Source organism: Tympanuchus pallidicinctus, unplaced genomic scaffold (assembly GCF_026119805.1).
Source record: "Tympanuchus pallidicinctus isolate F22 unplaced genomic scaffold, pur_lepc_1.0 scaffold16, whole genome shotgun sequence".
Lineage (NCBI taxonomy): Eukaryota > Metazoa > Chordata > Aves > Galliformes > Phasianidae > Tympanuchus > Tympanuchus pallidicinctus.
Window position 1 is genome coordinate 13,934,038 of NW_026294679.1, and position 20,815 is coordinate 13,954,852.

The window sequence follows — 20,815 nt, forward strand, 5'->3', positions numbered from 1 at the left end:
TGAAATACGTCAGTTCATGTCTTAAAACATCTCTCTTCCCCACACACTAAAAAATGTATGCATTTCAAAGTAAACAGTTCTGATGTTTTTATAAAGTAGATCAAAGAAGAGAAGTGTAATCTCTGTTCAGAGGCAGCCTGTTCGAGGATGATTCAGATAAGGGTGAGAAAAGAACTTCTTTTACGGTCTGAAGTGGGCTTGGGATGGCACAGTCCTTATCCTCTGCAAACACGGGCTAACACATTTACAGGTTGTTTCAGTAAACAGCCGCCACTGCTTGAGTTTATACAGCCAGAGATAATGAACTAGCTTTCACACAGAGCCGAACGTGTTTGAGACATCATGTTAATTCGGAGACTTCAAAGAAATCCGTGTCACGGCGAAGTATTTGCAGAGAGCTGGCAAAAGTCAAATAATGCCACCCTTCAGGCCGTTTTCCTTTAAGGCTGTCTATATTTTCTGAGGCAATCGTGGTTTTCTTTTTCCTCTCATAAAATGCAGTAGGAATTACGTGCCCTTTTGCTTAGAGTGCTGAAACCCGACCAGGCGTTTTTAGAAGTTGCCTTGAGCTTGCTTCATACATATGTCCGCAGATCTTTTGTTCCCCTTGTTAATGAGAAGAGTTCTCTTGAATGTTAAGTTGGGAGCTTTTCTACTCTTCCTCTCTTTCTTTCTCTTTCTTTCTCTCTCTCTTTTTTTTTTTTTTTCCTGAAGAGGTCCCCCACCTACAGTAATCTCTAACTTTTGAAAACTACCAAGATGCAAGTTACATTGTACCTGTCCCTTTTAATGAAGAAAAACAATCAAAACTCGGAGGAAGTTTGGAGGTGGAGACTGTTGCTAAGTCTTCTTTGATGACAATGAGTCCTAAGTACATTCAGAATGATTTGTCTGGAACGGACCATTACAGATAGTTTTAGTTAGCTTGGTTCCTAGTCCTATAAACAACTATAGAATTATAAGCATGTAATAAGTCAGTTAATCGTAAAAATCCATGGTTGAATCTATTGATCAGAGTCTACTGTATAGAGAGCAGAACTTCAAGTGCTGGTTAGAAACCTGAGTGTTAGTCCTGGAAACAATGAGCTCTGTTGGGAAAAATTATAAAGAGACAGTCAACTTCTTAAGTGAATCATTACAATGCATTTAGTGTTACAGATAACATCTAATCACAAGGAGCAGTAAAACATCATTCCTTTATGTTATTGTTTCTACTTGTTAATTATTATTGTGCTGATGCTAGTAGATGAGCAACAAAGGGGAGTTCCGCTATGATGGCAGCCCTAAAATTTGCATTTTATTGTTAATGCGGGGCTTAGTGTGCTTTGTTTTATTTCTGTAGTGATTGATGTTACTTATTTATTTATTTTACCTCACCAGATTGGAAGAATTGCCCTTACAGCTTTTGGGACAAAATCTGTAGTTTCAAAAGGCACAGGGAATCAATATATAATTTATATATATATATATATTTATATATATAACTTATTACATTACTTTTCAGATTCATGAAAGGATTAAAGGCTTCTAATGCTTCCTCCTTTTTCTTTTTTTTTTTTTTTTTTTTTTTTTCCTCCTTCTTGAGACCAAATTACTTAAGAAGATCTTATAATTTGTACTTAAGAAGCTAGGAGTAGAAGTTTCCACCTTGTCCAGCATATGCTGAAAACCACATATCTTTTTGGAGAAGAGGGAAAAAAGGTAATCTCAAATTTTCCATCTGCTCTTAGTGAAGCCTTACACAGATTTAGATCAGAATTACTCTGAGAACTGCTGCTGAGGATAATGTATTTGCTTTTAAAATAATACAAGTATTTTTAATTTATAGTTGTAAGTAGCATAACACAGATGTACTGTGCTGCTTCTTAGACAGTACAGCATATTGGAAACACTATTTTTTGCCTTGGTTTAATTGTTAGCAGAAGACCATGTTCTAACATGAGGTGGCTGTCCTAGTTTTAAATACTGGCCCATTTCTTGTAAACAGAAGTGAGGTCATATCATCAAAGCTTTATTGTGATATCATGTGAGTGCCCTCTAAAAATATTTAGTGTTTGTTCAACACTGTCGTTTATCTGTAATATCTTTCTGCCATTTGATACTGCCGTTGATATCATACCTTTTTTGCTCGTTTTTGTTCTCTTCATCTGCAGAACAAAACTCAACAAGGACTTCAGCAAAACTAGAAGAAGGCACATATGTGGCCATGAAAGTTATAAACATGAGAATGACTCATGTTTTAAGAGAGCTGTTCATGCTTTGTATGTTATAACAGTGATTTAACTGAGGTGCAGAGGGTTGTATAAAGCGTCTCTCACACCCTTCAAAGGATTCTGATGGAGTAATTGCAGGGCTGTAAGTGAACACCACGCGAGGGCAATTACAATTTAAAGGGTCATTGCTGCGTGTTCCTACTTAGCAATTATCACTCAGTAGATCCTGTGGTGAAACACCCATCTGGTCTTTCATTGATTGTTAGCCCTTTCTATGATTACCTAGAGGACAGAAAGCACAATGACCTGTTTCTTATAGTCTAAAGAGGTGTACTGGAGGAGTAACTGCTCCATATCTTAGGCTGTGACATACTGATAACCTTTCATGACTGAGTTTTCTGGTTTTCTTTTGGTTATTTCAGTGCACTGTCTTATAGTAATTAATGTGTTTTAGTTATTGCCTCAGTTGTGAAGAAAAGCAGTAGTTGTTCAGCATCGGTTTGGTTATGGAATATATTAACATGTAGAAGCTGGGTTTTTTTGTCAGTATGCTAGCAGTGAAGCTATCTATATAATGAAGTGCACCGAGGGTTAATTCAATCATTTGAAAAAATTCTAAGGACACTCATTTCTACCTTGAACGAAGGATACACTCAGCTAGATGACACGTTTTCAGTAGTACTAGCAGCTCTGCGGTTGAAGAGAGATGTCTCCCTTACCTGTGTGTGTTTTCCTACACGCTCTTCTGATCTGTCAAGGAGTCTGCTTAGGTTTTCAGCTATTAAACAAACAGGAAAGAGAAAATCAGGTGCCTTTTAACAACTGTGAGAGCTAAACCTAAAAGGCTGGATGATCTCCACAGCCTGTACAGAGGAATGTTTGGACTGTGGATGAGATAGAAATGGGGTGATTCCTATTAGTAGTAAATGGTATTGGTGCATTTGATAGAGGAACAGTTTGCACATTCAGGAGGTCAGTATAGCTGCTCTTTTTGCCCAGATGGAGAGACTAAGATAAGAAGTACTATGTTTACAGTTGAAGTGGTGATATTCAGTTATATTCAAGTAAGAAGTTCTAATTGGAATTGATAACTGTTACATAGCTATATTCATGTTTACATGGAAGGATTCTATAAAACTATGTAATTAAAACTGTAGATTAAACTCAATGTCAATGCCATTCATCCTTCAATTAGCTATCAGCATTTAGTTTTTCATGCAAGCTAATTGCATCTAATTGTCAGTGATCAAACATAATCCTTTCCATTTCAATCCAGCTGTCTCCTGTGTATTGAATTGTTCATCTTACACAAAATCTTGCCATCTCAGGAAACAGAGCTGGCAAGAACACATTAACCTAGGAAATACTGCTTTCGCTAACAGGTAATCAACTAACATCTGTAGGATCATCACTTAGAAAGTTCGTTTAAAGAAACGTTTAAAGAAGCTCTCTGAAATATCATCTCCACATTTAAGTATGCTCAAAAGAACAGATAAAATTATTATAGGTTACTTAAAAAGAAAAAAAAAAGAACTAAAGTATATACACTATTTTTGTGTATTGCAGAAAAATATTTTGGATCTATACTTACGTTTGTTGAAGTAGCATTTTAAAGGCAATGTTTGGAATTCTTAGCTACTTCTTCCCCAAGAGAGTGTTGGGCACTGGCACAGGCTGCCCAGGGTGGTGGTGCAGTCACTGTCTCTGGAGATGTTCAAGAAATGTTTAGATGTTGTACTGAGGGACATGGTTTAATGGGAAATATTGGTGACAGATGGGTGGTTGGGCTGGATGATCTGAGAGGCCTTTTCCAAACTTGGTAATTTTATGATTCTATAATACAGTATAGCTTGATATCTTAATTTCTAGAGTAACTCTATTTTGTAGGACTGATGTACATATGCAGATGTAACACAGTGGTAATTGGGTCATGATTTTTTTTGACGATTATTTTCACTTCGTAGTTTTCTCTTTGCCATCTGAACACTGATTATATTAGTTTGACTTTATAATATGTTTTCTATTCTTTATTGCTGTACTTTAGAATGAATGATGCTTGCATTGTGAAGGACCTTTTATGACAGTGCTAAATTGCATCATTCTGAGCACTTCACAGTACTTAAAGCAGAATTTGCTAATGGGCTAAACACAAGCACTTCCATTTGTTATTTACTACATTTAACTGTAATTCAGCAATAGTTAAATTGTAGCTTAGTTTTAACAGTGCATTGTGCTCCCGTAAAGGGATAGTCTGTTACTGCTTTCAAGCTCCCTCTGACACTGGGTGATGTTTTTCTTGTGTAAGGGATATCATGTAATAATGGGAAAAAAAAAAAAAAAAAAAAAAAAAAAAAAAAAAAAAAAAAAGGAAACACACTATTTGGAACTAAAATTGAAACAATGCTCAATCTGAATTTAAACCTGCCCCCTCCCCTGAAATAATATGAGACCAGAAATTAAACAAATGTTCTTGCATTTTTCTTATTAAAAAAAAAAAAAAATGACCTGCTCACACAGGAAGTTTGAGCTTGACAGAAGAAACAAGTTGTCAGAAGTTGTGTGATATGTAATTACTATTTCTTTGTTTTGAGATTTTCCTTTCTGCTTTCCCTTCACTTGCTGAACACCTTTCTAAACCTAGGGCTGACAAAGCTTTGGTCCTGTAGACTGAAGGAGGACACTTAAGGTGGAAAAAAAAATGTATAGGAATACTGAGTTCAGGCTGCATTGTAATACACGTGTCTTATGAGATGGAATTAAGTTTGTATGAACAGTTCTGTTTTTGTTTTGTTTTTGTTTTAAACTTTTTAGCTCTTAATTTGCTTAATCATTTAAAAAATTTATTAAGAACAAGACAAACAAAAACAAATAAAAAAACCCCCAATGTGGATGTGTATCAAGGCTCACAACATTTTGGTAATGGGAACAATTATTGTTATTCCGAGTTCTGGAGGGGGCTATATTACAGAAAGAGCAACTTCATAAACAGAAGAGGGCAGAAACAACACGATGGCCAAGGCTGTTCCCTCCTCTGTCTCCTCCTTCGGCTACAACAACCCCAGGCGACGCTACAGGCTTGGGGCGGTGTGGCTGGAGGACTGCGTAGAGGAAATGGACCTGGAGGTATTGATGATTGGAGGTATTGATCATGTTCAGCTCGGCTGAACATGAGCCGACGGTGTGCCCAGGTGGCCAAGAAGGCCAATGGCATCCTGGCCTGCATCAGAAACAGTGTTGCAAGCAGGAGCAGAGAGGTGATTGTTCCCCTATACTCAGCACTGGTGAGGCTGCACCTCGAGTACTGTGTCCAGTTTTGGGCCCCTCACTGCAAGAAAGATATTGAGGCCCTGGAACGTGTTCAAAGGAGGGCAACAAAGCTGGTGAGGGGTCTGGAACACAGGCCATATGAGGAGAGGCTGAAGGAGCTGGGAATGTTCAGCCTGGAGAAGAGGAGGCTCAGGGGAGACCTCATTGCTCTCTATAACTTCCTGAAGGGAGGCTGTAGTGAGCTGAGGGTCGGCCTCTTCTCTCGTGTCATTAGTGATAGGACCAGAGGGAATGGTTTCAAGCTACGGCAGGGGAGATTCAGGCTGGACATTAGGAAGTATTACTTTTCAGAAAGGGTGGTCGGGCCCTGGAATGGACTGCCCAGGGAGGTGGTGGAGTCACGGAGCCTGGGGGTGTTCAAGGAAAGGCTGGATATTGTGTTGAGGGACATGGTTTAGTGGGAGCTATTGGGGATAGGTGAACGGTTGGACTGGGTGATCTTTTAGGTCTTTTCCAACCTTGATGATTCTATGATTCTATATGCTTCACAAACGCCCAGTCCTTTATTTCCGGCATTTCTGCTTTCGTGGTTTGTCGTGCTCTGTTCCTCACTTCTCATCTCATTATACCTGCTTCTCTCTTGCCGTACCTACCCGGGAGCCGTCAGCAGGGGGAGCGCTGAGAACGCGGAGAGACTCTCCGTTCAATGGGCTGCAGTGGGAAAAGTGCTGCCGGCCCCCGCGCTTCGCAGCTGGAGCCTGCTGTGATGGAGAGAAAAAAACCGAGTTCTCAACGTGTTGTCTATGGAAATCTAGCGTGAAATCTAGTTGTTATGACTTAGATTTTTTGAGGGGAGTACATTTGGGACTTTTGAAAGTGAGATAAATTTTCAAGAGGCAAAGAACAGGTACACACACACTATATTTCTTTATGAATGTCGAATCCACGTATTAAGGATGGGAAGAATTAGAGTTCATCAATTAAATTGTTACATTATTTGTTCGATGCAGTAAAAAATAGATTAGTCCCAACCTGAGATATGATAAATAGGGAGATGTGGTAGGCTTTTTTCCCCATGTACATATGTGTAAAGATTCTCCCTTCACCGCAGTTTTTCAGTGTAAACACAAAGTTAACAGAGAAAAAAAAATTCTAACTAACTTACAGTCAAGGATTTTTGACTGTATGGATTTGCTTAATAGTTCACTGGGAGGTCAGAAAACTGATGCATGGTAGGAAGGAGGAGAAAAAGGAAAGAGGAGGAAGGGGTACAGGACTTTTCAGCAATATAGATCTCATCAGTTCTTCGTATGGATCCTTTCATTCCTGTTTACACATTGCACTGAGGTCGATGGTTTTTATATCTTCAGGGGAAGAAAAGAAAAATGTTTTATGTGGATGCTGGAACGTGAATTTGAGGTCTTAACTTTAGCTTAAAACGAACCTTGATGTTCAAAATAGTATGTTGTGAGTAAAAATGGTTTTTTACTGCAAAATGCAGCTTTCAGAAAAACTTTGCTTTCCCATTTTCACTTATGCCTGTGCAGATAGGTATTCTCACTACCTGTATCATTACCTGTCTCTACACTTACCTCTGTAGAAAAATTACACTTATTCATGTCAGTGTATTTTTGAAAGCAGCTGAGATGAACATATTTCCCTCTAGCGAAGTTTGGCACTTTTTCCTTGGGCAAATCTGTCATGGGCATTTGTGTGTGAGTATAGAGGAAATGCAAATACTCTTTTTTTTTTTTTTTTTTTTCCTTTTTTCCCCTTTAAATTGCAATGTCAAAGATATTCTTTTTCATAAGTTGTGCTCTTTCAAAATAAGCAGCTTCTCTTCCTCCACTATGGTAATGAATCAGTTTATCTGGAAGATACATTGGATCAGGTAATTGACTTGGCTGAAAAAAAAGTACTGCAGAATTCTTCTTTTTGGGCTCGCTAGTACTATGATCTGGGTGAAAGCACAGATACAGTGGGGCAAAGGCAGGAATAGGGAGTCATGGGAACTTCAAAAGTGCTCATGTAATACTCATTATTACCACATATGAGGGTTTGATTTCTGAAATAGACATTATTTCCAGTCTTGTAAAGCTGTTGCAAGAAGTGAAAATGAAAAACTTTCAGTTTAATGTAGGCTGATTTCTGAGTGGGGTTTTGTTAGGTTGTTTCTGATATATTGAAATGCTTCAGGTATAAATAAAGCCCAAAATGTTAATCAGTATCTCCCATTCCTACATATGTAAAATACAGAAGGGGAGAAGGGGTCAATAAATAGAAGGTTAGTTACAATTTGGAAAATACACTAAAGAGCTAAATATTTGCTTTAAAAAAAAATAATAATCAAGTGTTCCTACAGGTATCATGCTACATAGAATAACTTTAACTACAGTATTATGCTTTATTATGATTTAACATTTTGTGTATGTGCTGTATATTTGGTGTCATTAGCTATGTCATATATTTATTGGCAGCTCAAAATTGGATGTCTGAAGTGATTTTCATGTGTAGAAATGATGAATAGCATGTAGTCCTGCAAGGAACACCTTGCCCAAGGAGGTTGTGGATGCCCCATCCCTGGAGGCATTCAAGGCCAGGCTGGATGTGGCTGTGGGCAGCCTGTTCTAGTGATTGGCAACCCTGCACGTAGCAGGGGTGTTGAAACTTGATGATCATTGTGGTCCTTTTCAACCCAGGACATTCTATGATTTTATGATTTGTTTGTCCTTACTGAGTGATTTTTCTTTGTATCAGGGATGTGCCTACATTTGCACTGTTTATTGAAGTGATAATTTTGGTAATTTATTTTTGTAAATTTATAAATAGTTTCCAATTTTAAACTCTTCTCTGCTGTTATTTGTTTGTACATCTTGTTTCAGAATTGGGACTTACAGTATTTTAAATTAGTTTCAAGTTTCATATTTAAGTACAAGCTGATACTATAAATTTATCCATAATATATCTGCAAAACATCTAGTTAAAAATCAATGTAACCTACAATACTGAAACAAATCTTGTTTCAGATGAGATAAATGGAAAAAAAATCTATTACACATTACAGAATAGAGAGGAACATTTGTACAGCATATTAGAGGGAAGCCTGGCATGATTACGTTCCAGTCATTGCAATGGAAAATGTTGATGTTTATTATAATGCAACCAAAGGTTATTTTGGGGATTTTTAAAAAAAATATATATTTAAATAGAGTTGTATTATTCTGATCATGTTTCTGCTGGTAGAAAACTACCCCAGCTCTGTAGAGAAAAGTTGAACATAAAATTACTTCTAAACCATAAATGAGTGAGTTGTATTAGCTTCGTTCTTTTACTGGAGGTAAATTTGAAATGATCTAGAATAATAAATAATCAAAAGACTATTTGCAACTCAGTGCTTCCTCTTCATGGAGCTGATTCAGTGTCAGTGTTCATCATGGTACTGACTATTACCTTGTTTTTTATTTCAGTATCAGAGATTTTATATTCATGTCTGTAGATGGAGCCAGTGTGTCCAAACTTGCCCCCCTTTCCCTCCCCTTCTCCCACAAATTCTGTTCCTGGAAGGTTTATAGGTTAAATTTATATGTGTGAGATGTATTCAAGGTAAAATGTACGCTCTGTAATGCAATTTAATATTTTGTTTTATGGTTAGGTGCTTCCCCCCCATTTATTTACATTTTATCTTGTTTTATGTGCTTTTTTTCATCTTTATATGTAGTAATTGTGCAGGTTTCACTTGATTCTGATCAGCAGATTCAGTATTTCGTTATGTGAAAAAAGCCTTCCATTCTTTACAAATGAGATAAGGAATATTATAACATCTTAAGATATTTATTTCATCTAGAATAATATGGCACGATAGTAAGGAAGTAAAATGGCTGGTAGTGTACATACTATTACTTTCTCCATGCATGGAGTTTTGCAAACCTTGTTAGAATTTGTGGTGTAGGGTAACACAGACTTCTGAACAGTGTGTGAAACTTTAGGTTTTTATTTGACACGTGGTATATTCAGTTACAAGGTTCCATAATATTTTTCACGGAACTGATATGACATCTCTTTGTAGAGTAAACAAAATAAACTGAACAGAAATATAATAAAAAATTAGCAGGAAAATAAAATTCTCCAGTTCCTCTTCAAAGATGCTGTGAATAAAAGGAGAAGAAAAAAATTAGTATGCTTATTACTTGATTTACTATTTACCAAGTTTTACCAAGTCCGTTTTAACAAGCAAGAATTTACAAGCTGGCATAATATGAGGTACATAGAATCTTGTAGGATTGGGTCCTAAGAGTAACTCGTATGTTCTAGACACCCAACCTGGATAACACGCACATGACTGAGCCTACATGACCAAGCCTCCATGCCCTGACTTGCAGTGCAGTCCGTGAAGACTGAGTCCAAGAGAGGTTTGGTGTTGCACTTTTGCAGTCTGTGACTCTGTTCCCTTTACTTCTGAAAGTTTATGGGAATAACAAATTAAGAAATATTAGCAGTGCATTTGCTACAGATGAAACAGTTCACCAAGCAGTATGTTAAACATTTGAGTAGATACTTAAAATACTATTCTCTCACAGAATTAAATCACAGTGAATTAGAAATGAGATTAAGTAATACCACTACCTTGTGTTCATTTTTTTGATGGTGAAGTGAGTGTTACATAAACTAACCTTTCATTTCTTTGTGTATCTATTTCCTCCATGCATTTTGATCGACATTTCGACAGCGCTGTTCAGAATGAATGGCGAAGTACCTCAGTCGCCCCATTTTCCCATGCTCTATGCCTCTTTAGATCAAACTCTCAAAGAAGTATATGCATAGGAAAAAGGAACAACGAGCCAAATCAAGATGTGGTGAGAGTATAAAGAATAAACCTGCAATAAAAAACACAAAGATTAATAAGCATTGAAACTAAATGTATTTTTGAAGTTCATTTCTTTTTTTCTTTTTTTTTTTTTCTTCTGATTCAGTGTTACAGAGTTGTTAGAAGATAGTCTAGGCTAGAAGGGAGGTTAAAGCATGAAACAAATAACTTTAATCCCTGGGGATCAACAGGGACTACACAGCATTTAGTATGTTAAAAATTCAGTGTAATTTCCTATTCTGAAATACATACAAGAAAATGAAGCTCTTGGAAAGAAGAAATGTAGTCATTTTTGTAGCAGGGATCAGAAGCTGAATTATAAGTCAGTAAAAGTACACTATCTTCTTTTAATGAAGCTGGAACTGCTGCGCAATATTTAAGACTTGGACTTAAAGGCTGCAAAAATATGTGTTAGATTTACCCACTGAATATACGAGAGGAGAAAAAAAGAGTTATATCATACAGAATACTGAAAAATTAATTCTGAAACAAAAGAAAGACGTACCTGTTTAGCTGTCTGATGCTGGGACTGCAATAGCTTCGTTTTCATGAGAATTTATGCCTTGCTCAAGACCTTGAAGAAATATGAACAATACGATGTAACTGTTTTCGTAAGTGATAATCCATTTGCCCCTTGCCAAGGTCTTTGCTGCACCTGCAGATTGGGTGCGCAAAAAGCGCTGCTTTGTAGAACTTCTGAAAACTTGAGAAGTATCATTCATATGTTGGGGGAGGTAAAAAAAAAAAAAAAAAAAAAAGGGAGTGCAGCAGACAACAGGACTGATAGGAATAATTGAAGCGATGACTTGAAATGTGTGCTGAGAATGAAAATTTATCATCTGTTTTCTTTCACATACGTCAATGGTTTGGAAAATGTAAATCTGGGAGAGGACTTCTTGTTCTGAAAGGCTGTGCTGTGTTTTCTGCCTACTACCCCCCTTCTTTCAGAGCAAAGTGTTTTTGAGAATCTCTATCAATGTCCTTCACTGAAAATACAACTTTACTAGGGAGATATCAAGGCCTGTGTACAAGGCTTTCCTTATCCAGGCACCACTGAGGCTCCCTGCTGGATGCCAAGGCTGGGAATATCTTTCACTGTATTTAATCCTGTTTTTTTAAACAAATTCCTCAACCATTTGCTTTCAAGATGCTGTCTTTCTTTTAGGATCTTTGTTATGATACACTTGATTGACTACATAAAGGTTTTATGAATTACAAGAAATCTGGAGAGATCAGCTTAAATTATTTGGACTTGATTCAGGTTAGTTCAGAATACTTCAGTTCCACATGTAGTAGCAGTGCTTTGCTAGTGATTATGCATAAATTTGGACAATCCCAAAATTCATTACATCTACTCTTTCAGCATTAGATTTTTTTTTTTCATTAGACTCTTAGTCTTCGTTTTGTAATTTCAGGTTCAGTTTGTTCATTTTTGACAAACAGTCTTTGCAATCTGTCCTGTGTACAGTGCCTTGGAATAAAAAGATATGTATGTATTTTTTTGTGGTGAATTTTTCCCTAAATTTTTATGAAAGATATAATTGATTCTTTCAGTTTTTCTTCAGAGAAGCTCTGTGCTTCTGGACTGAAGCCATGCTACTTGTGTTTCAAAGAAAGTGTTTTGTGCTTTATAACAAAAAATGCTTGCTTCAGCTGTGTTATGCTTTCAGCCTTTAATCAGACAGTTACATCACTGGGAAAGAGAAAACCTATCTTGCACAAACATATGGAGTTTTCACAACAACTTTACAAGATTGAGCACTAAATTGCTGGATCAGCAGCTGGCCCATAGGCAGTGTTTAATCATGAGTCCTAGGCCATGTAATGCAGAGTGAGCACCTTAAGAAACATGAAATATTATGTTTCAAAATAAGCTTGTACACAAAGTTTTGATAAGGGCTGTATCCACAGAAGTCCTTAATGAAATCTGGAGTGAGCCCAGCCAGTTCCATCATTATGAAGAGGAGTGGCAGTACAGATGTGTTCTTGCTGAGAGTAGTAAGATTCTTTACTTGTGTCTGAATGAGCAGTCTCTTGATTTGATGTATTATTTTTCTGGTTTATAATTGATGTTATTGATTGGAAAATAGCTTGTACAGCCAGTAGGTAATTTAATGGTCTCTCAGGAACACAATGAAAGTGTATTTGATTTGGATTGAAGAATTAGACCTTCAGTAAGTGATGCATTTTATTCTGAGAGATAAATAGAGCAGGCACATTTGAAATGGTAGATAAAAAATGACAAGAACATATTTGTCAGTCTTCTGCCTTTGATGGTGAATACAAAGGTGTGATCTGATCCCTTTTAGCCTTGGTACATGATTTCTGAAATGCCCTCCATTAAGGCTTTCCTCTCATAGGAACAATATCTACAGCTACTGTAAAATAGGGTTGCTTGAAATTTTAATATGTCCAAGGGTTTTTGGTGTCAATATCTTACAAATTTGATGCCTAATTTGGCATAATAAATATTTGTATTTAGTACCTTCTCCTACAAAAAGATTCATGCAAACTTCAGTTCATGCATATATGTGAGTAAAACTGTGGATCATGGCTATAAGCTGATCGTTTTTTATTATTTTTATTAAGTGCAGCTGAATTGTGCAGAATGATGTATCTTAGTGAATAGCTTTTGTTTCAATACTCTCTGAGCAGTTTATGAGACTCAAAGTACCAGCTATCTTGTATTTTCAAATTGGCAGATTTTAGTACTTGTAAAGATTTGGAACACTTTTTTTATCAGCTTACACAAGAGTTCTCTCTTAGATTTTGTTTTAAATCATGCAAAAGGAAGGTTTTATTTCATTTATGGGTGGTTGTGTGTCTATATAGGTTTGCTTATGGGCTTCAGGATGTGTTTTTCATTTCTTCCCTCCCTCCCCCCCCCCACTTTGGGCTTGTATTACTTATAGGGCTTTTTGTAGAATCTTAATTCATAAGGTTTCATGCTCTGTGGAAGCAAGGATGAAGTATATTGAAAAAGGTTTCTCTTAAAACATGATGTGAATGTTAAAGAGTAAAAATATCTCAGGGTTGGGGAGGGGAATTTTGCTTACAGAGTTTGATTAGATATTGTCAGATCTACATTTTTCAATCCATAGTTTTGTACAAATTAAGACTGCCTGCAGTGATGTAGAGATATTTGGTTTGAGTTGCTTTGTGTAGCTCCCTGAAAATATGGAATTACTATGCTGTTATAATCAGCATTCATACTTTCTAATGTGAAGATCTAAATGTACAATGCCTTGTTATAGGTGAGGGCTGGCACAAGTTTCTACTTGCAACATAAATTCTCAGTGAAACATGCAAGCAAAAGGTGAAGAAAGTTTGTGCTGAGTTTCCTTCTTGCTGATTTTAAGTAAAATGAAAAGATATACGGTACATTAAGCAGGCAGGTCACGTTGTGCACTTTTACACGGAGTGACTAACAGGATGAAGAGTTCTGTGCACTGGACAGTGGGCTACTAGAATATCTGTCTTGTAAATTCTAGATATATGAATTCTGGCCTGTCAGTACCTGTTTCCTCCACAAAGGCCAAATATTGGATTGTCAAGGATAAACCAAAGTCTCTTCTGTTTGACAGTTCCTTTTCCAAAATGAAATTAACAAATGCATCAGCTTTCCATTTATTATTGAGAGATAATTAATTAATTAATTGTCCTCAAATTAACAGGATCACAAAAATACTAGCATTGTCTTTTGAATAGTCTAACGCTCAAAGTACCTGCAACTCTGGCATTTATACTTTGATATGTAAGCTCTCCCTTTTCATGTTTGTGCAGCAAGTGTACTATTTTACAATGAACCTGGAAGCCATTCCATATGGGGCAATGCTGGCTATTTTTTGATGTCAACCTGTGATGTCTTATTTTTCTTATGTTAAGAAATACTTTCATTTATTTCTATTTTCAATTTTTCAGTGAGGTCCCGAGAGAAAAACATTTCTTCTTTAGTACTGGATACAATTCAAACGTTTGTTAATATGTTGTCCTAAGTGGGGCAAAACATCAAGTATAAGAAAATTATTTTGAAGATTTTTTTTTTTTTGTATTCTTTCCTGTTGTGCAAAAGAGGAGCAGCCTCTTTTACTTTGAAGGACATTCATAGTTGGAAGGATTAGATTGAAGGACTTTCAATCAGCACGTATACCAGTCTCCCTCCATTCACTACTGAAAAGCTTGTGCTTCTGATGAATCAAAGATGAAAATGTTCACTGCTACTTTTTCAAATGAGATTCTACTTTACAACATGTTTTTACTTACATGTTTAAAATTTTTTGATTAGCTTTCTAGAAATCTTCTACTATAACTCACCTTTTGCCATAGTACAGTAACGTACTTGATAGGTTGCTGTGGGGCTGATCACATTGCTCATTGTACTGACTAATTAGTCAGAACTGATTTGTGATGCTGATTGTCTCACTGTTTTCACCCACTCCGTGACTTCTGTTTTTTACTTATAGCTACATGGACAAGAATTCTTTATTCTCTAGCGGGCATAACAGAATATAGTCAGGTTCTGTGATCAGGGCTTTAATAATTAAGGTAGTGATGAATTCCACTCAGTGAAACTGGAGCTCTGCATTTCCCTGCATATTTCATACACAATTAATAAACAAAAATAGATAAGCCCTTAAACAGCCTTGGTGGAATTGCCAGGGTCTGCATAGACAAAACTGCTGAATTTGAATTATGGCCCAGTGAAGTTTATAAATTTGTAATTTATTCTGTCATACAACAGGCTGGACTAATACATGTAATTAATTTGAGATAAATATTACAATGGAAAACACAAACGTGCTGTAGATGTACGTGTTATTTATATCTGATGTTAGGCTTTGGAAATTTTGCATGGTAATGCTCTGCTCATATTGAAATTCTTAGTGAGTGTAAATTACTTCACTATTCAGTGTCTAAAGCTTTAGATGTTTGCAAAGAGCAGGACCTTTGCTGTTAAATTATACTGAAAGCATAAAAGCAGGTAGTAAGTGATTCTTGCAAAAATGTTGCATAAAATCTGATTATATAAACAAGAGAGAATGAGATTTCTGGTTTGAAAATATTAAATTATAATTCTGTCACTAGATAAATTATGATGCAATTTTTTATTAAATTGTTTTAAAATGAAGACCCAAGATCTGTGCTCAGATATTTGGAGTGTAAGTATTAAAAGTGTGCTATTAAAATAAACTGTGATAATCAAACATGTTAGAAAGAAAATTTGCATTCTTTGTGTCTGAAAGAATGAAGTTGGCAAGCATGCTAACTGCTGAAAGAATGCAATACATGGTAGCTGACCTTCAAAATTATTTTCCTGGGCTGAGTAGAATGAGCAAAGTTGATTGTTTGCAAACTGTAGGGAAAAAAAGTAATGAAGCTAAACATTAATAAACTCATATTTGAAGATCTGTTCAGCATTCACTGAAATCAAATTTGATCTGCAAATCAAAGCAGAAACTGAACCTAATTAGATGGATTCATTAGAAGTTCAACACACCTAAAAACATCTGTCTTTTGTAAGTAAGGTTTTGTATCTGAGCATTTTCATGTTCCACTCTATAGTCAATAGTGCAAAGGAAAATTTTTCTACCTCTCATTGTCCCCGCTGTTCTTTTTGAGGACAACAGTACCTCATCCTTTTGAATATTTTGATATCTTCCCTTTCCTCTCTTTCTCAAATGTGGCTTTTACTTTTTAATTTTTTTTTTATTTTATATTTTAAATAAACACTGTGAAATCATACTTAGTTATGTGCTTGTAAGGGTGGTCTATAGTTAGAACTTGAGCAAATGCAATTACAGTGTCAAATAGATGGAGTAGAGCAGCTTTTGAACAGCAGTTCACTCTGTTTTAACAGGTTGCCAGCTCAGCTTTCTTAATGGTAAAATAAAAACATTTGGGTACAATTTCACACAACATGGCTGTCTAAATTTGAACTGTTACTGTGCTTTGAGCAGTAAGTGTTGATGTTGGCCATTCTCTCCTCCACAAGTGGTATCTGAGAACTGAAATGTGGTGCTCTGTTATTCAAGTATTAACTGAATTCATCCATCATATGCTAAAGTTTGCAAGATTGTTTTGAAGGAAGGTATTCTCCTGAGAATTGGTTGAGAAAGCATTCTGAGCAGCTTAATAGCTAGCAATACCTTTGTGTGCTCAGCAGGATAAGCAACTGGTTCCACGGTTCCTTTGAAAAAAAGTATTGAGCATCTTTTAATATTATGATTGGGGAACAAGCTTTCCTAAGTCTTTTAGAAGATGTATGCTGTCGGGTACAGATTGGCAAAGTGGCTTCGGATTCTTAGTTTCTCTTATCTGAAGAGAATCTTCCCGTGTGAGCTGATTGTATTACTGAAACTCATTCGGCAGCTAGGGCTTACCTTTACATAACTCTAAGTCCCTGCAGGCTTGTTGCCCTCAGGGAAAATGGTCATGTTTAAGGCTAAGCATCCTGGAAATATCTGAATCATTAGCGCCCGGTATTTCATTATGAAGGAGCATGTGAGCAGTTTGTAAAATTCTCCTGTTTGTCTTTGCAAATGACTTCATCGTTTTCATTAATTTTACTTTGTTAGTGCATTAATTAAATGCACTTGGACTTGGTACAAAATTGGAAATTATCCTGTTCAATTTTGAATCTCATAGTTTGTGTTAGTGAAAGCATTGAGGAATATGCCTTCAAAAGCAAATCCTTACTTGGGTCAGTTATAAATCTGTCTAAAGATTTAGTTTAGAGAATCTAGCAGTGCAGTATTTCTTTGTTTTCTCTCTGAAACTGTCATGTGTTCCTGCTGATGACCTTCAATGTAACTGTCTGCAAACAAGCTCTACTACAAGCTCTACTACAAGCTCTATAGTAGCCAGTTTCCACTGAAACATTAATTCAGTAAGTGTTAAATGAAGAGTAAATTCCATCCAGATCAGGAAGGTGTAGAGCAAAAGAAAGGGAAATGAGGCCTCCTCATTTCAGTTAAAGCAGGGCTATCTAGCTTGGCTGCAGAATCACACCCTTAAAATATAAAAAGTTAAAATAATAGAATGATTTTTTCTAAGTTCTGTCTCAAGGTGATGCAGTGGTAACATCAGCTGCAGATGTTATCTCTTGTTCATGGGAAACATTAGCAAGTGCAAATCAGCTTCACTGTCATTTGCCTGTTCCAAGCAGTTGTACAGCTCCACAAAGATTATAGGTTGCTATGTTTGAGAAAATCTTTATAAAAGAGTGCATTTCAAATGAGTGTGGAAAAATACATACATGTTAATATAATATGGGATTTCTCTGACCTTTCAGTATGTGGATTTTTTCATAAGATTTCCATTTTTGAAACATTTTGATTGTTTCTTTTCTTAAGTATGCAATATATATATATATTGCATACTTTTTTTTTATTTTTTGAAGAAAAACAGTCATTTCATTTGTGCAGAAGGATTTGCTTTACTAATTTGTATTTTTTTTTTAAATATTACAATATAATTTGGTACTTATTAATTGGAAAGCTCCTGAGTTGAGGAATTATTCAGTAAACTGTTTCCCTAAATATGATTAGGAAATGTTGGTAGCACAGTGAAACAAGCTGTTAGCCCTAAATGTAAAGTAATGCATCTCCAAAAGAGAAAATTCTCACCTGCTGTGGTAAGGACTTGTGAGCTGAAACTGTTGATTCACAACAGCAGAACAGTTTGTGCTATGCAAATATACTACACACTGAACTGAAATTCATTTTTTACTGTTTGTGACCTTGTTCAAACTTGAAAAGTGGGCATTAATAGGAGAGATTTCTGAAATTTAGTCTTTTATGTAAATCTGAACCTGTTCAGCTAAACTACCCTTGTCTAAAAAGCACCATGCCCCTCAAGTTCAAAAGTTTTGCAGGTTTATGCTTAGAAGAACTACTTCAGTAGAATCCCTATGGGAAACCTCTTGGTAGATATGATCTGGAAAAACAAACCAAACAAAAAAACCCACCAACAGCATGAAATAAAACAACAATAATCTTTAAGGATTATACAGTTAATTAATATTTTAATGTTTTGACATTGTGATATATTTCAATCCGTTGTACAGTGAAAGTGGCAAATGTTTTTCATACATTTCAAGCAAATTCTCTCCAAATTTAATTAATCACTGAGAAAATGAAAGGTACAACTGCTTCTTCTACGTTGTTGTTGCTGAGGGCATACAGTGTTCTTGGCAATCTCTCTAACGAGAAGTATCCTAATTGTTTTTTACATCCTTTGAAGTATCAGTGTTACTTTCAAATTTGTCTGTCTGATATATTTCTAGCAGCAGCCTTGGCGGAAAAAACAAAAACTTTGCTTTCTTACTGATATCAAATAAGCTGGGAAATAAACTAGTGAGGAGACAGAATTATCTTTTTCCCTTGCCAGAGGGAGTAACAGCAAAATTAACCTTGAAAACTGTTTGGAGAGCATTCTTGTGAAAGCAGGATGACACAATGTTAAAGTTATGGCTATGAGGAGGTCAAGAGTTCTGGACAAACTGCAGGCAGAAACATTTTACTAAGAGAGGTGTTAAAGCCATGCTGCAGCAGACCTCTTTTTGTTATGATTTCTGAGCTCAAATACAGCACGTCCTCACATTCTGTAGCTTCTCACATTCTGTAGACTGTTTGGAGGGCTTGTTGAAAATACTTGTGTTGTTCACCTTTCTTCTTAAAAGCAAGATTTCATTCATGTTTCTTATTTGAACATGTGAAATAAATACAACTCAGGAATTGTAGTCAGGCTTGAATTCTTGCCTCTGCCTCAGGTTCCATGTTAAATTGAAAGACTAAATAATTGAGTGTGGTAAGAACAATATTCTAACTCATCTGATACATCTGGGGAACTTATTTTCTACTTGTAGCAACCTGCTGGAAAATTATTAGCCATGTATTTTGCACACTATGACTGGGGCTTACGTTTCAGGATGTTAAATTTTGTTAATATTGTTAATATCTTAGGTCGGGAGGACGTACTAACAAACATGTTTGCTGTGGACTCTTGCTTGTCTTGATGATTGCAATATAATAAAGACTTCTAGGCTGATTTTAAGATTTCTTTTGATTTTTATTTATTTTTAATTATTTTATTTTATTTTTTAATTCCAATCCCCTCAAAACCAGCCCATCTTACAGTATAGTTTTGGTGCCTTTGTTACATGTTAAGGCCTTAGTTTAAATAAGGTTATGAGATAACTGAGTTATGCTAAAACCAAAACTAAAATGAACCTTGAAGCATTGCATTTGTGCTCTCAAAATAAAGAATTTAAATGAATACTAGCACTGTATGTAGATGTGGCTACCTAAGGTTCCTTCCCTAACGTTTATTTATTTGAGGTAAATTACTGAAGTAAAGATAAGGTTGAAGTTAATCATCTAACTTACCTTAAAGATGTAAATAATGTCTGTATTAGAGGACAAAGTAGCAGCCAGCTTGTGACAAAAGCACATCAGTTTTCATTATTTTTCCCATTGCGGTAGTAACTACAAATGCAAATACATTGCATTTGGATCTTCTGTCCAAATACAAATGGACAGAAGACAACATATGATACTTTGAGCTGTAAAAATAATAACCCCTGAAGACTTCTAAGTCTAGAAATAAGTGTTTTGAAAGTATATATTTTGTTATAAGCTGTCTTTTACACCAGAAAAATGCAGCACTTGTCCTTAGTAGTAATGATTGTTTTTGGATAGCACTGAAGAACAGTGAAATTCGATGTGAGAACAACACAACCTGGTTTTGAGTGAACATTTAGAACTTTTCAAACACGTCAAACAGCATTCATCAGCTGTGGCTTTTTGGCTGCAAGATCAGTTTGTAGCTACTGAAAACAACAGAATCTGTAAGGATTCTGTACCATATATGAGACCTCAGTCATCCAATTGCTAAGCTGGCAGGTAGCTTTTCACTTCTGTATTTCTCCTGCTGATTTAGTGAAATAAAGATTAAGTTCCTCTCTTACTGCATATGCTTGTGTGCATTTTTGCTCCTTGCCCTGTTCTAGTGCTCACTGATCACACCAGCCAAATCACTAAGTAACCAGAAGTGTGTGGCTGTCTTTTGTGTCAGTGGCTTAAATTGTATCAGTGGAGGATCTGGTACTGCAATAGCTAATAGAAAAGAGGAGTGGGGCCATTTTGACAAAAGGCAGCTATTCCTGTTTAAAGAACAGTTCTGGCAACTCAGCTTGTGTTGTTAGGAGGCTATGTTTTTAGAGAAGGGATAAGATTCTTGAGCATGACAGTAATTGTGTGTATGTACATATATATATATATGTAATATCTTGTGTAGTACTGGAAATCACTTTTCTCTAGCTATTTCTCTGTGCTGTTTTGCAATCAGCAATATCACTCTGAGGCTGAATGTAGAGATCTGCATGCTTGTTTTGTTCTAAAGCTTTTAGTCAGAACTGAAGTCTGAAATTAGGGCTCCAAACAGAAAATTAGAGTATTGACAGGTGAACGTT

General features: G+C 36.0%; 1 long non-coding RNA gene across 1 annotated transcript; it reads right to left on the reverse strand.

The window, feature by feature from the left end:
• Positions 1-9,455: 9,455 nt before the first annotated feature.
• On the reverse strand, positions 9,456-11,224 carry LOC128077679 (uncharacterized). The gene is made up of 2 exons (XR_008205127.1): positions 10,850-11,224; positions 9,456-10,354 (listed from the first exon to the last, which is right to left on the reverse strand). It is a non-coding gene; the product is annotated as an uncharacterized LOC128077679 (long non-coding RNA).
• Positions 11,225-20,815: the final 9,591 nt, after the last annotated feature.